The sequence below is a fragment of the Octopus sinensis genome, linkage group LG4 (assembly GCF_006345805.1).
Source record: "Octopus sinensis linkage group LG4, ASM634580v1, whole genome shotgun sequence".
In the NCBI taxonomy this organism is placed as follows: Eukaryota; Metazoa; Mollusca; class Cephalopoda; order Octopoda; family Octopodidae; genus Octopus; species Octopus sinensis.
In genome coordinates, this window is record NC_043000.1 from 155031571 (window position 1) to 155047511 (window position 15941).

Below are 15941 nucleotides of genomic sequence, written 5' to 3' on the forward strand. Positions count from 1 at the left end.
TGTGTGTGTGTGTGTGAGAGAGAGAGAGAGAGAGAGAGAAATTTCAAACAGCATGCAGCATTTTAAAGATATCGTAATCAATAGAGAAATAGAAGGTGAGATGATTAAACATACTAAGTATTGAGTGGAGTTTTTCATGAGAAATTGATACAATAGAGAAAGAAATTTAAGTTATTATATGGATTCAGCAGTTATTTGTCTAATGCAATAATAACAACAACAACAACAACACTGATCTGCGAATCATTATCATTATCATCATCATCAGTAGCAGTAACAATCATAACAATATTGATTGCAACATTAATAATAATATTCAACAAAAACACTATCAACGGTAAAACATCAAAGGCAAAAAGGGGACAATAAAAATAGTAATGCTATCTTAGGTGTGCACGAGGTCATACTTTGATTTAGGAAGTATACACTCAACTGAACCAATCCCTGGGTACATCTTATTGACCTCAAAATGGTAAAAGATAAAGTAGACCCACAACCAGATTTGGACTTTGAGCATTTAGGGAGAAAATGACGAAATCTTTATCTGTTGCTTATTATGCGTTTCAGTCGCTACACTGTGGCCATGCTGGGGCACCGCCTTGGTGAATTTTAGTCGAACAAATCGCCCCAAGTCCTTATTTTTGCTTTTAAACCAGGTACTTATGTTATCGGTTTCTTTTGCCGAATCGCCAAGTTACGGGGATTAAGTACCGGCTGTCAAACACACGCACATGTATATGTATATCTATACATGTATATCTATTTCTCTCTCACTCACTCTCTCTCTCCCTATATATATATATATACACACACACAGGGGTTGGACAAAATAATGGATTTATTATTAGTGTTGCTGAATGTTTTGCTAAAATTGCTGTTTCTTTTCAGATATCATCAGAAAAAGGTAATTAAAATTCATTAAAATGACAGATCTATCGGACTTTCAAAGAAGTCAAATTGTTGGTACTCATAAGTAAGCCAGGCGCTAGCGCAAGAAAAACAACCGAAATGTTTGGTGTATCAAGAAGTACTGTCTCGAAAGTAATGACAGCCTTTGAGAAAGAGGGAAAAACCTCCTGGTCGAAACAAATCTCAGGAAGAAAATCAAAACTTTCAGAGAGGGACTGTCGGACTCTTACGCAAATTGTTAGAAAGGATCACAAAAGTACAGCTCCTAAAATTACTGCACAGCTTAACGACCACCTCGAGAACCCACTTTCCACAAAATCTGTTCGACGGGAGCTGCACAAAGCCGGATTTCACGGGAAGGCTGCAATCAGAAAACTACTACTTTATAAAACAAACGTTGCAAAGCGTTTAGAGTGGAGTAAAAACCTACATAATTGGTCTCTAGAGCAGTGGAAGAATGTTATATTTTCGGACTAGTCACCCTTCACCTTATTTCCGAGTATACGTGTGGAGACAACCAAAAGAAGTATTTGAGCCAGACTGCCTTCTTCCAACTGTTAAACATGGAGGAGGAGGCGCAATGGCCCAGTGGTTAGGACAGCGGACTCGCGGTCGTAGAATCGCGGTTTCGATTCCCAGACCGAGCGTTGTGAGTGTTTATTGAGCGAAAACACCTAAAGCTCCACGAGGCTCCGGCAGGGATGGTGGTGATCCCTGCTGTACTCTTTCACCACAACTTTCTCTCACTCTTACTTCCTGTTTCTGTTGTACCTGTATTTCAAAGGGCCGGCCTTGTCACTCTCTGTGTCACGCTGAATATTCCCGAGAACTGCGTTAAGGGTACACGTGTCTGTGGAGTGCTCAGCCACTTACACGTTAATTTCACGAGTAGGCTGTTCCGTTGATTCGGATCAACCGGAACCCTCGTCGTCGTAACCGACGGAGTGCTTCCCAAACATGGAGGAAGATCTGTGATGATCTAGTGGGGCTATATCTTGGAAATCCGCCGGCTCAGTGGTTTCCGTTCATGGCAATGTTATTAGTCAAAACTGTTTAAGCATTTTATCTGATCAAATTCATTTTATAGTTGCGCACTTTTCCGGAGGGAAACGCAATCTTTCAGGATGATAATGCACCGATTCACACAGCTAAATATGCTACTGAATGGCATGAGGAACATTCTAGTGAAGTTGAACATCTGATCTGGCCACCACGGTTCCCAGACCTCAGTATTATTGGACATTTATGGTGCATTTTAGAAAAACACGTAAGGAGTAGATATCCTCCACCATCATCACTACAAGATCCGGAAATTGTTTTAGCTGAAGAATGGACAAAAATTCCTTTGGAAACAATTCAAGCTTTGTACGAGTCCATACCTCGTAGAATTCAAGCTGTAATTACTGTCAAAGGCGGTCCTATCCCATATTGAACTAAATTTGCTTGAAATTTTAAGGTGTTTCCATTATTTTGTGCAACCCCTGTGTATATATATGATGGTCTTCTTTCAGTTACCAAATCCACTCGCAAAGCTTTGGTCGATCCGAGGCTATAGTAGAGGACATTTGCCTAAGGTTCCACACAGTGGGACCGAAACCAGAATCATGTGGTTGGGAAGCAAACTTCTTACCACATATGGTAAAAGTGTCAGTCAACTTTCCCACTTATCACAATAATAATGATAATAATAATAATAATAATAATAATAATAATAATAATAATAATAATAATAATAATAATAATAATAAAAATAAAAGTAAGACACAACAGAGTTGGGACCTAATAACACTGGAAGCTATGCTAACACTATGGAATAACAACAGAAAAGATATGATGTAGGCACATCCCAGAAAAGATCACAGAAGATGAGAAAGCAACCATACTCTGGGATATGTCAATACACACAAATAGAAAAGTAAAGACCAATAGGGCGGATATAGTTGTCAAAGTTTACTTAGAAAAATATGTTTTCTAATCGATGTATCAATACCAACAGATGACAATATTTCTCTAAAAGAAACGGAGAAACTTTCAAAATACTTTCAAAATACAAAGATCTGGAAATAGAGGTAACTTGAATGTGGAATCTAAAGACAGAAATAATTCCTATCGCAGTAGGCGCATTAGGTATGATAAAACATATTCAGACAAATACATAACAAAAATACCAGGACTAACACGTATATATAGCATATAGAAAATAGAACTACTAGGCACTGCGCACATCCTACGTAAAACACATTCAATACAGTAAAAATAAGAGCGTCACAACAAACCACAGCACATAACCAAGGCAGAGAGAAATTTGGTCGGTAGTGCAGTGAAAGCACGTGATAAGTATAAGATTACTGATTGAAAATGTTACCATGTACGTTGTTTTGACTTGGTATAAAAGATGGGCAACAGCAAATATTCTGCTCAGTACCACAGATTTGCTTGTCAGTTGTTTGACTTTATCCAGTTGAGCATGTCTCTTGGTGGCTGACGACATGTGCATCTCTGATCACGAGCAGAATTAGTGGGGAACATCATAGCCATGTGTTGAGAAGAATTCTTTGGGATTTGGATAAACCCCTTCTGGAAACATGGGTGTTTCGTTCAGCATTCTTAAACAACTCTTATTCAGGGACCTATTGAGCGGGATAGGCTACTCGATCTGAAGAAAATTCTAACTGGGCCCCACTTGCGAGGTCATGCACTGTTTATCTTGATATGAAATCACCATGTCGCGCACATATGGTTGTGATGCATGTGCCTGGTGTACCCTTATCAGACGGGTAGTCATGATGATTATACTGGACTTCGTATATTTTACCCCAGTGTCACATTGATGGCCTGCACTACTCTCTCACTCATAGTAACAACAACAACAGCCACAATAATAGTTCTTTCTAATTTTGGCATAAAGTCAGTAACTTTTTGGCGGGTGGGGACGTAAGTCGATTGCATTGGCCCTGTTACTTGACCGGCACTTTATTGTATCAGTCATGAAATGATGAAAGGCAAAGTTGACCGCAGCAGTATTTGAATAGTGAATATGAAGAGCCGAAATACTCACTGAAAAGCACAAAGCGCAAACAATGCTGCCAATCCAGCGTTTGTTTACCATTAATTTTAATAATATCTTTTCTACTCTAGACACAAAGCCCGAAATTTTTTGGTGGGGGTGGGGGGACCAGTCAATTAGATCGAACTCAGTATGCAACTGGAACTTAATTTATCGACCCCGAAAGAATGAAAGGCAAGGTCGACCTCGCCGGAATTTGAGATCACAACGTAAAGACAGACGAAATACCTCTAAGCATTTGCCCGGCGTACCAACAGTTCGGCCAGCTCGAAGCCCTAATTCTAATAATATCTAAGAATTGTAATAATAATCCTTTCTACTAAAGGCACAAGGCCTGAAATTTTGGGGGAGAGGTCCAGTCGATTACATCGACTCCAGTATCTTACTGATACTTAATTTATCGACCTCGAAAATATGAAAAGCAAAATCCACCTCGGTGGAATTTGAACTCAGAATGTAAGGTAGGATGAAATGCTGCTAATCCTTTTGCTCGGCGTGCTAACGATTCTGCCAGCGAGCCGCCTTAATATTAATAGTAATAATCCTTTCTGGTAAAGTTACAAAGTCTGAAATTTGGCGGGTTGGGACTGGGCGATTACATTGACCCCAGTATATCACTGGTACTTAATTTATCGACTCTGAAAGGACGAAAGGCAAAGTAGATCTCGGCGGAATTTGAACTCAGGCATGAAGATCGATAAAATACTGCTAAGCATTTCGCCCGGCATGCTAACGAATTTTCCAGCTCGCCGCCTTAATAATAGTAATAATAATAATAATAATTATAGTTTCAATAACAACCACTATCACCACCAGCACTAGTACCAATAGCGTCAGTACCACCAACACCACAACTACCAACACCACAACTACTACTGCTGTGCTGCTGCAGCTGCCGGGCTCTTGGTTAAGTGTCTTAAAGACTCAATCCACTTAACAGTAAATGTGCAAGTACATTCTATAGAATAAATATAACACACTCTAACGAAAAGCAAACAACGGCATTGTAAAAGCTAAGAAGAGAGCTTGTCTGTGTCCTGCTCTGAAGCAGCTTTAAAAAAAAGCTGGAGAATATTGAGATACTCAAGATATAATAAATATGAGTTACAATAAGAGAAATAGAAAGAAATATTAAGTGTGGTTTTTCCCGTAGAGTAGTCCCGTAGTTTTGCTTACTAATAGAATGGAAATAGAATGTTTAGACTAGCATCACCATCTCATCGTCCGTATATCGATAATTTTGTAGTTCGATGATTAGTTCAATGATATTAAGTGACATCAAAATTGAATTTGGTTTGTTGTTATTGTTCAGTACCAGGTCAGTTCTGATAGAGAAGGTGAAGGTTTGTGATGAAGCACTTGATCATTCTTTTCTTTTTGTGTAACAAAGAACAACCCATCGCAAACTGCAGTTTGTGTAAAGAACAATTTCAGTTGTAAGAACTTGCAACCAAATTCATGAAAAGCCGCTTGAAAGAAAAGTGTTTAAAGAGAAAACTGTGAATGTATGATTATTTGAGATTCAAGGGAGACTTCATGTAGATAAGGAGTTAACATATGCATAGTTTTTAAACTGAAGGGAAAAAGAAGAAACAAAGTTGCTTACTGAACAATGTTACAACCACAGATATTTCGATTCCACCGGACATGCTTAGTAAAGATGAAAGTAGAAGTACCGATGAACTACCCGTTCTGGAAGCAGGGATGGCTGTGTGAATTTGAAGTTCACTTTGCAGTTCCGTGCTTTCAGTTTTGATTTCACTGAACAGCATCTTGGGCAAATGTCTTCTATGATTGCTTAAAAGTGGTCAAAACCTCTAGAAGGAAACTGTTCTCAGTTTCTAGATGTCTTGCAAACAACTTGCACATGCAAGAGCAACATTCAAAAGCTCCGCATACCGGAAGCCAGCAAGTGTATGGGGTCATCAGGAGAGAATGCGTACCGTTTCGGGGCCTACCTCTTGACGGCATCAATGCACACCGGCCCCACTCACTGATCGAGGCCCCGCTTGCTAGATCAGCTGGTTATCAAATAAAGCTCAATATTCTTCTAGCCATCATACTATTTAAATGTCATACTATTTAGTACCATCATTATAGCTAAGTGGGACCTTAAGGGAAGTCTATTCTGTTGCAAGCATTTGAGCCAGCTCTCTAATCTGAGGATAACTTTCTCTCTTACATTGTCCAAAGGAGCACTGAAACGGTCACTAGGAATTGCATATCCTACTCTGACTAAGCCATTAAAAATGAGCACACAAATTAGATTCTAGCTGGCCGGATAGTGATTAAATCAGTTGAATATCTACAAAGGCGTGAAGGCGCATGGCTCAGTGGTTAGAGTGTCGAGCTTACGATCGTGGGGTTATGAGTTCGAATCCCGGACCGGGCTGCGTGTTGTGTTCTTGAGCAAGACATTTTATTTCTCGTTGTTCCAGTTCACTCAGCTGTAGAAAGGAGTTGCGACGTCACTGGTGCGAAGCTGTATCGGCCTTTGCCTTTCCCTTGGATAACATTGGTGGCGTGGAGAGGGAAGGCCGGTATGCATGGGCGACTGCTGATCTTCCATAAACAGCCTTGGCCGGTCTTGTGCCTGGGAGGGTAACTTTCTAGGTGCAATCCCATGATCAATCATGACCGAAGGGGGTCTCAGCATCTACAAAGGCATAATTGAGAGGCATGCTATCTGGAAGAATTCAGTACCAAATATAAGTGACATAACACTTATGTAAAAAATATTTCTTAACATAATTAAAACCATGTTAGTTAATTGAGAAGATATAGTAATCAACGAAAAACTGTGAAAAAGTTGATCTGAGCTCATGATTGTATTTTATCGAAAGATGAATAGTCAATGGGTAAAATATAGAATTAAAAACAGGGACCTTAAATTCTTTGGTAAATCTTGTGTTACGAAAGGTAAAGAAAAAATAGCTCTGTACAGAATATAAAGCTGAAACTACCCTATATTTGATCACAAAACAAGACCAAAACGTAGAGTCGGAAATGAGCTTCTAAGTTTAGCACGTCTAAAGATGGAAGAAACACTGGCAAAATATCGATACAAGTAGGCAAGCTGCATCTTTAGAACATTTGAGAAATCGAATGGAATTGCAGTAATAGATATAAGGGATATTAGAAATAACGGAAAGCATACAATAAAGCATATATAAAGCGATACTGCAGAATACGTGAAGTTTGCGAAGGAACTATCAATCACAACGTTACTAAATGATAGTGTTTAGCCAAACTATAATTCATAAACAGACACGATTGATTTTGAGAGTTCATTGACAGAAACTGTGTGCATTGGAAATCATGGACAGTATGGATTGCTCATAGAAATAAAGATACTACAGGCAGACACCATAATCGATCACAGAAAACGAAAAAGTGATCAAACACCGGGGTAAAAAGATTAAAAGGCAAACTGCCCAAATATTATCATCAAAAAAGAAATGAAGTGTTTATTCATATTTTCTCCAAAAACTTTCTTTCAATTGACATAGATTCTAACAGGCGTTGAAATAATGTTGAGAACATGAAGCGGAACCGATCCAAATATAAAGAATTGAAAACAGAGAAATCTAGTATGCAGAGAATGGAAACAGATACAATCGCAATAATAATAATGCACGCTTTGGGAATTTGGTTTGAAATTTTGGCACAAGGTCAGCTATTTCGGAGGAGGGGCTAAATCGATTACATCGACTCCAGTGTTCAACTGATACTTATTTTATCAACCCGAAAGGATGAAAAGCAAAGCCGACCTCAGCGGAATTTGATCTCAGAACATAAAGACAGATGAAGTGCCGCTAAGCGTTTTTTCCAGTGTGCCAATGATTGTCAGCACCGCCTCCTTACGCTTTGGAAATATAACAAAATCCCTAGTAACTTCATTTATACAAAGCATACAAAAATAAGATGAACGTGATACAAACACATGACCCAAAGCATTTCGAGTATAAAGATATTTTCAAAACAAAGGCCAAAATCTGTGACCGAAGTAGTGATCAGGTAAGTAGCAAAAGGACGCAGTATCAACGAAAATATTGATGACTCCATATGTTGAAAGATACAGGTCACAAGTTTTGAGAGAGGGAGCAATTGATAATATTAACTTCAATATATGACACGTTCTTCTTTTATTATATTATTGCAAACCACCGAAGGTTATATGACAAAGGAAGAGATCAGGGTCAAACTTTTAACCCAAGACGTTAAAAGAATTAACTAAACACCACAAAACAGACTTCTTTCTTTGCCGTTTTACAGAATCTTTCCTGACACGAGCTTCCTGTTCATGCTATTTTATAAAATGATTTGAGATCCTAGCGTCATAACTTTTTGAACCAAAAGAACAGGCATTCAAACAAACTGTCAAACAATCAAACAAATCTGACGGAGACAAAACAGAATAACTTGCAGGAGTGGCCGTGTGGTAAGTAGCTTGCTAACCAACCACATGGTTCCGGGTTCAGTCCCACTGCGTGGCATCTTGGGCGAGTGTCTTCTGCTGTAGCCCCGGGCCGACCAATGCCTTGTGAGTGGATTTGGTAGACGGAAACTGAAAGAAGCCTGTCGTATATATATATATATATATATATTATATATATATATATATATATGTGTGTGTGTATATGTTTGTGTGTCTGTGTTTGTACCCCCTAGCATTGCTTGACAACCGATGCTGGTGTGTTTACGTCCCCGTCACTTAGCGGTTCGGCAAAAGAGAGCGATAGAATAAGTACTGGGCTTACAAAGAATAAGTCCCGGGGTCGATTTGCTCGACTAAAGGCGGTGCTCCAGCATGGCTGCAGTCAAATGACTGAAACAAGTAAAAGAGTAACGAATATTGGTTTCTTCCTTTTTGTTTCTATTAGTTTTATTAGTTCAGGATCGTCTCTTTTCTTGGCCAGAATTGATAATTAAACTAGTGATTATTTCTCCCCATCGCGTGTGAAATTTTGAATTTAATAGTCTTTGGTTCAATGCATTAACTACGTTAGCACTTAGCGACTACTTCATCATTAGCTTGTATCTTGCACAGTAGAACATACGGTTCTGATGCACATTGATAATAAAGATTCTGATTTTTCAACATAAGCACCCCAGGAGAAAAGAACACGCGATTCAATACCACAATAGATACATTAAAAAAGTGGAAAATGACTTGTGACTTATTGAAACTTTAGTCTCATTTCAAGTATAAGACTATACTCATTTTTGTAAGTCAACATCTAGCAATGTACAAACGAAGCAGAACAGCTAACCTTACTTTTTCCACTAATGTCTCTGAGGTAGAGATTGAACGTTGCAACCCATGATTTCCTCTCTCTTTTGTTCAGGTTTTCTTTGATTTATCTCAAATAGAAATATGTACCATTAGGAAGGCGGCGAGCTGGCAGAAACGTTAGCACGCCGGGCGAAATGCGTAGTCGTATTTCGTCCGCCATTACGTTCTCAGTTCAAATTCCGCCGAGGTTGACTTTGCCTTTCATCCTTTGGGGGTCGATAAATTAAATACCAGTTATGCACTGGGGTCCATGTAATCGGCTTAATCCCTTTGTCTGTCTTTGTTTGTCTTCTCTGTGTGTAGCCCTTTGTAGGCAGTAAAGAAATAAGTATTTCGTCTGCTATTACGTTCTGAGTTCAAATTCCGGCGAGGTCGACTTTACCTTTCATCTTTTGGGATCGATAAATTAAGTACCAGTTACGCACTGGAGTCGATATAATCGACTTAATCCGTGTGTCTGTCCTTGTTTGTCCTCTCTGTGTTTAGCCCCTTGTGAGTAGTAAAGAAGTAGGTATTTCGTCTTTCCGGCTCGATAAATTAAGTACCAATTGCGTGCTGGGGTCCCCCAAAATTTCGGGCTTTGTGCCTAGACTAGAAAAGAATATGTACCATTAGGTAAGTTCAGAAGGGTAAAAATTGTAACTGTGAATTTCCCCAAAAGGATTCCTAACTTAAATGAAATGAAATACTTCTAAAAGTGCTTCGAAATCAAGTTGCGATATCCATTTGTTAGATCGTTAGCTCTGTTATATTCTACTTGCTTATTGTACTTCACATAATTCTAAGCTTAGGGGTACTCTTTCAGAGGAAACGCGGAGAATGGCGATAATTACGCCATAATTATTATTATAAGTAAAACTGGAAGATAATATATAATCTTATAGTATAAAAGACAAACGGATTTCTGTGTCTCTCTGTCCATCACATCTATAAAAGGGAGGGAAAAAAGGGAAAAATTAAAATATATCACAGTGTATTTTTAGAAAGGGAGATAAAAGTCGTTGATAGAGAAATAGAGAGTGAGAGATAAGAAGAAAGAAAGAAAGAAAGAGAGAGAGAAAGAAAGAAAGAAAGAGAGAGAGAGAGATACTGTGTGAAAGATGGATAGATAAGCAAATTGTAGTCAGCATCGTAACTAACAAGTTTTGAAAGATATAATTATGTTTTTGGTTGTTTGTTTGTTCGTGTTTGTGTGTGTGTGTGTGTTTCTGTGTCTTTCAACATATAGAAAACGCACTACAGACTTTAAAAAAGACTTCTACTTTGAATAAAAGAAGGGGGGAGGTAAAAGATTGTCGTTGAGAGAGAAATACAGTAAGAGAGAGAGAGAGAGAGAGAGAGAGAGAGAGGAGAGAGAAAGAGTGTGAGTGTGTGTGAAAGATAGATAGGTATTATTGTCACCATAGTAGCTAATAGGATTTGACTTAAAATGCGGTAATACAATGGAACACAAACTTAAAAAACAACTATGTTATATAGATATATATAGTGGCTCTTAATTTTGTTTCTGTGTGTATTGTGTGTGGGTTTCTGTATATCTTTCAGCAAAGCAACATAGACTTCAAAAAATAATTAATGTATGTATGTATATGTCATTGTTCAGTGATACTTCAAGATTTCTTGGCTTTAGAGAAAGGGCCGGTTTCTAAACAAGATTCAAGGCCCCTTCATTAGAATTTCAGCATCAACAACAGGGTATTTGTGTATGTATGTATAAATGTATGTACGTATATATATATATATATATATATATATATATATATATATATATATATATATACACATACACACACACCACACACACGCCCACACACACACACACACATATATATATATATGTATATAGATAAGAAAGTTTGTTTAGTAAAGCACGTGGGTGAATATATAAGAAAATAGTAAAGTGTGAAAAAACGACAGAAGGCTTAAATGTTAAAAAATATATATATTGTGTCAAAATGTCTGGAGAATATTGGAAAAATTTTTTCCTTTCCTTAAAATGACATAATTTTAAAATTTTTAAAGAAATTACCGGTTTCGCGTGTGTAGCTTTTCAAATTTCTTGTGACGTTATGTTTATATTGTATGGAATTATCATTGTTTTTATTTCCAGGAGATTCTAAATAAGGGGAGGTAGTGAGTGATTTTTTCCGGTGTAGGGGAGATAATCGCTTAAAAAATTTTTTTTCCCATTTCCTTGTTAATTTCTCTGTGTCAGTATGTCGGATGGTTGAGTCTGGGTTTGTACTTTTCAATGAAGAATGTTTCCTTGTTCAGTCTCATTTGTGTTGATGATCCGAAAGCACATTGTAAAATGGGAAGATTAAAAATTGTGGCAGTAGTTGCTTTGCGCATTTCTCGATGTGCTCACTAAAAGGTATCATTCTATATTCTGGGAATGCAATCTGTTGTCGATGCAGTGTGCATCTGCGCCTGAGTGATAGTCCCGTGGAACCCACGTAGTCTTGGTGGCAGCCCGAGCATTTAATAACATAAATTATGTTTTCAGAGGCACAAGTAAAGTTAGATTTGATCTTAAATTTCTGTCCCTCTTTTGCAGAAAATTAAGACTAGCAGAAGCATCAAACAGTTTCAATACTGAAGATGAATCACTTGTCAAGAACAAAAGTGAACACATCCCACACAGAGGAAGAAATAAAGATCTTGACGAATTCTGTAACCACATTGAGAACTTCCCCTACCATACTATATAAACAGAAAGCTAACCCAAATTTTAACAATACACAATGGAAAGAACTGATAGAACTCCAAAATGATGAATATAACCATTAAGGAAGCGGACAAGGGAAATGCAGTTGTAATAATGGATACATCATACTACAGAAATCTTGTAATTTCCTTGCTTGATGAAGACCTACATTATGAAAAAATTACCAACTACACCCCACAAAAAAATGAAAACTCTATCTTCACTAATTAAAACCCATGAAAAGGAACTGACAACCAAAGAGATTGATTTCCTAACAAACTTTAAATGCAAACCTAACCTTTTCTATGGTCTGCCAAAAATTCATAAAAGTCAAATTATAAATGAAACCATTAAAAAATCACCAAAGACATACATACACACACCTAATCCGGGGGACCTAAAACTACGACCCATTGTAGCTGGCCCAACCTGTGAAACACCAGACTAAGTCTACTTATGGACATCCTCTTGAAACCCTTCCTTAAACATATCGATAGCCATATCAGAGATGACTTAGATATGTTAAACCACCTTCCAAAAAAAACCAAGGAAGAAACAATCCTGGGTTCATTTGATGTAGTCAACTTGTATACCAGTATACCTCATAATTATGGACTGGAGGCAATACAATTCTGGTTAGACCAATTTCCGGAAGAAATACCAAAAAGGATCAGTAAGGAATTCATTACTAAATCAATTGAATCATCCTACACAATAACCACTTCATGTTTGACAATACATTTTACCGTCAAAAATCCGGAATTGCTATGGGTACAAGGGCAGCACCAGTCATTGCGAACTTAACAATGGGATACATGGAAATAATCATTTACAGGAATCTCTATCAATCTTTGGAAACTCCCTCTCTCAATACATAAAAGAGAATTGGAAACGATTCCTAGACGATTGTTTCATTCTCTGAATGAAAACATAGATAAACTCCTAAAATTTAAAAACCTATTGAACAGCATAAACCCAAATATACAGTTCACAATGGAATACAACCAAAAGGAGCTCCCGTTCTTGGATATACTAATAAAAAAATTAACCTTAAAATAGAAACAGACATTTTTTACAAAGCCACAGACGCAAACAATACCTTCTTTTTATTCATGCCACCCAAGACACACTAAAACAAACATCCCCTTCAACCTTGCCAAGAAGGATATGCGCACAATAGTGTCAGAACAAAATACCAGGAACTTTAGACTGCAAGAACTCAAAAAACCCCTAATTGACAGACATTACCCAGCTCAACTCATAGAGGATGGGATCAGACGTGCAACAGAAATCAACATAGAAACTTTAAGAAAAGTTCAACACAACAACACACCTTCCCCGAAAATACTACCTTACATATCTACAATACAACCCCAGAAACAAGAAGCCTTCACCATCATCACCCAGAATTTACCAATACTTCATAAAAACCCAAAATTAAAGAAAATTCTAAACATACACCAAATCATTAAAAGCTACAAACAGCCTAAATCACTTAAAAAGATTCTCACAAAGGCAAAATTGTCTTCTAAATTACGGATGCAAAAGTTAAAAAATGTGGTAGATCGAACTGTGCAACATGTCCTAACCTATTGAAGGATCAGAATTCTTCTTTAAAGAGGGACAGAAATTTAAGATCAAATCTAACTTACTTGTGCCTCTGAAAACATAATTTATGTTATTAAATGCTCGGGCTGCCACCAAGACTACGTGGGTTCCACGGGACTATCACTCAGGCGCAGATGCACACTGCATCGACAACAGATTGCATTCCCAGAATATAGAATGATACCTTTTAGTGAGCACATCGAGAAATGCGCAAAGCAACTACTGCCACAATTTTTAATCTTCCCATTTTACCAATGTGCTTTCGGATCATCAACACAAATGAGACTGAACAAGGAAACATTCTTCATTGAAAAGTACAAACCCAGACTCAACCATCCGAACATACTGACACAGAGAAATTAACAAGGAAATGGGAAAAAAAATTTTTTAAGCGATTATCTCCCCTACACCGGAAAAAAATCACTCACTACCTCCCCTTATTTAGAAATCTCTGGAAATAAAAACAATGATAATTCCATACAATATAAACATAACGTCACAAGAAATTTGAAAAGCTACACGCGAAACCGGTAATTTCTTTAAAAATTTTAAAATTATGTCATTTTAAGGAAAGGAAAAAAATTTTTCCAATATTCTCCAGACATTTTGACACAAATATATATTTTTTAACATTTAAGCCTTCTGTCGTTTTTTCACACTTTACTATTTTCTTATATATGTATATATATATATATATACACACACACACACACATATATATATATATACATATTCTGTTGTGTCTAGAAAGAGTCATTCATAGAGATATGTGCGCATACACATATATGTATGTATGTATGTGTGCATGCATACATACATACATGTGTATGCGTACACACACAAGCACACAAACAAACAAAAAGAATGCAGTTTAAATAACGGACAGAGTCAACAACTATAGAAAAAGTTGCAAGACAAAATGAAAATTTAGAAAAATAAATAAGGAAATGAGTGGAAATTTTACCGGTGAGTGTGTTGAATTATAAGACACTAAAAGAGAACGACTCTCCCTAGACATAACAGAATATGCTTCAACACACGCACTCACATAAAGAATCTTGCGAACCAAATCCAAACACGAAATATATATAGTGATGGTTTGTTGCCAACTTAATGTGGCACTCCCAAGAAAGGGGAGAATGCTATTGTTATTTAGCCCCAGGAAATATAATTTCTAGTTGGCTATGTGACATAAGCGTTCTGTGTCCTTAATTTATCAAACAAGCGAGATAAGCACCTCCACCCAGCACAGCTAGCATCCAGAAATTAGTTTCGGAGTTATTGCTCTTCATCATTCTGGAGTAGCTTGGCTTGCTAGCTGTCGACGCTTATTCGCCTTTGAAATCGTATAGAATTTCAAGCGAAATAAATTCACTGATCTACAAAATTTATAAGTTTTCAAAGGCGAATAAGCATCGACAGTCACATTAAATTGGCAACAAATCATCATTCTATCGTGATGTATAAGTCTCTCAGAGATTAAGAAGTGCAATATTTCGATATATATATATATGTATTTATTTATTTATTTATTACATTATAAAATAAGACCAGGAAAATCACATCAAAAAAATCATCAGAGAAGATATACGTCCAAAATAACATTGTAATAAAGACAGATGTATAGATATATAAAGTATGATTATTTAAAAAGTTTCAAATATCTTACGATCGTTTCATGAATATATTACCCTTCGAAACGCAATCTAAAATTGATAATCATTATTAGGTACTGCATCCACTCGCCAGAGAGAAGGAGTGTGAATTTCCGTGTAGTCAATCTAATGCTATTTAAAAATATATAAAAAAAAGATTTTTAAAGATGTTTAAAAAGTTACTGGCATAGATATGCGTTTGTGCAATTTTGTGCAAAAAATCTTGAAAAAATAATATCTATGGTAAAATCCTCTGCGGTAATCCATAATGGCTGTATGCAAATATAAATCCCATAATTCTCTTCTCTTCAATGTGTGATCCATAAATGCAGAAAATAAAAGCAGTTATATTTTTGCCTTTTATAGTTGTATATACAGTATCACCCTTATTAAATGTATAAATACCTTTAATGTTTTAGACGTTTCCCTACCAAGAGGGCACTTATTAGAAATTCAGTATATTGTATTCTCATTGAATGTATTTGATTAACGATATATATATATATATATATATATATATATATATATATATATATAATATATATATATATATCTATATATATATATATATATATATTTATATATATATAGTCAATCCAAACAAGAACAAGCCAGAAAAATAACAACGCGAGGACGTGGTACAAGTACTGCGTTAAGGAATAAACATTTAAGGAGAAAAAAAATTGAAGAGAAAAAGAT

The 15941-nt window shown here is 36.7% G+C and overlaps 1 protein-coding gene across 8 annotated transcripts in view; it reads right to left on the minus strand.

The window, feature by feature from the left end:
- The window catches only part of LOC115210354 (potassium voltage-gated channel protein Shaw), a 505184-nt gene that overhangs the window by 329207 nt on the left and 160036 nt on the right, over positions 1–15941 (minus strand). The gene's annotated exons all lie outside the window — the stretch shown is intronic.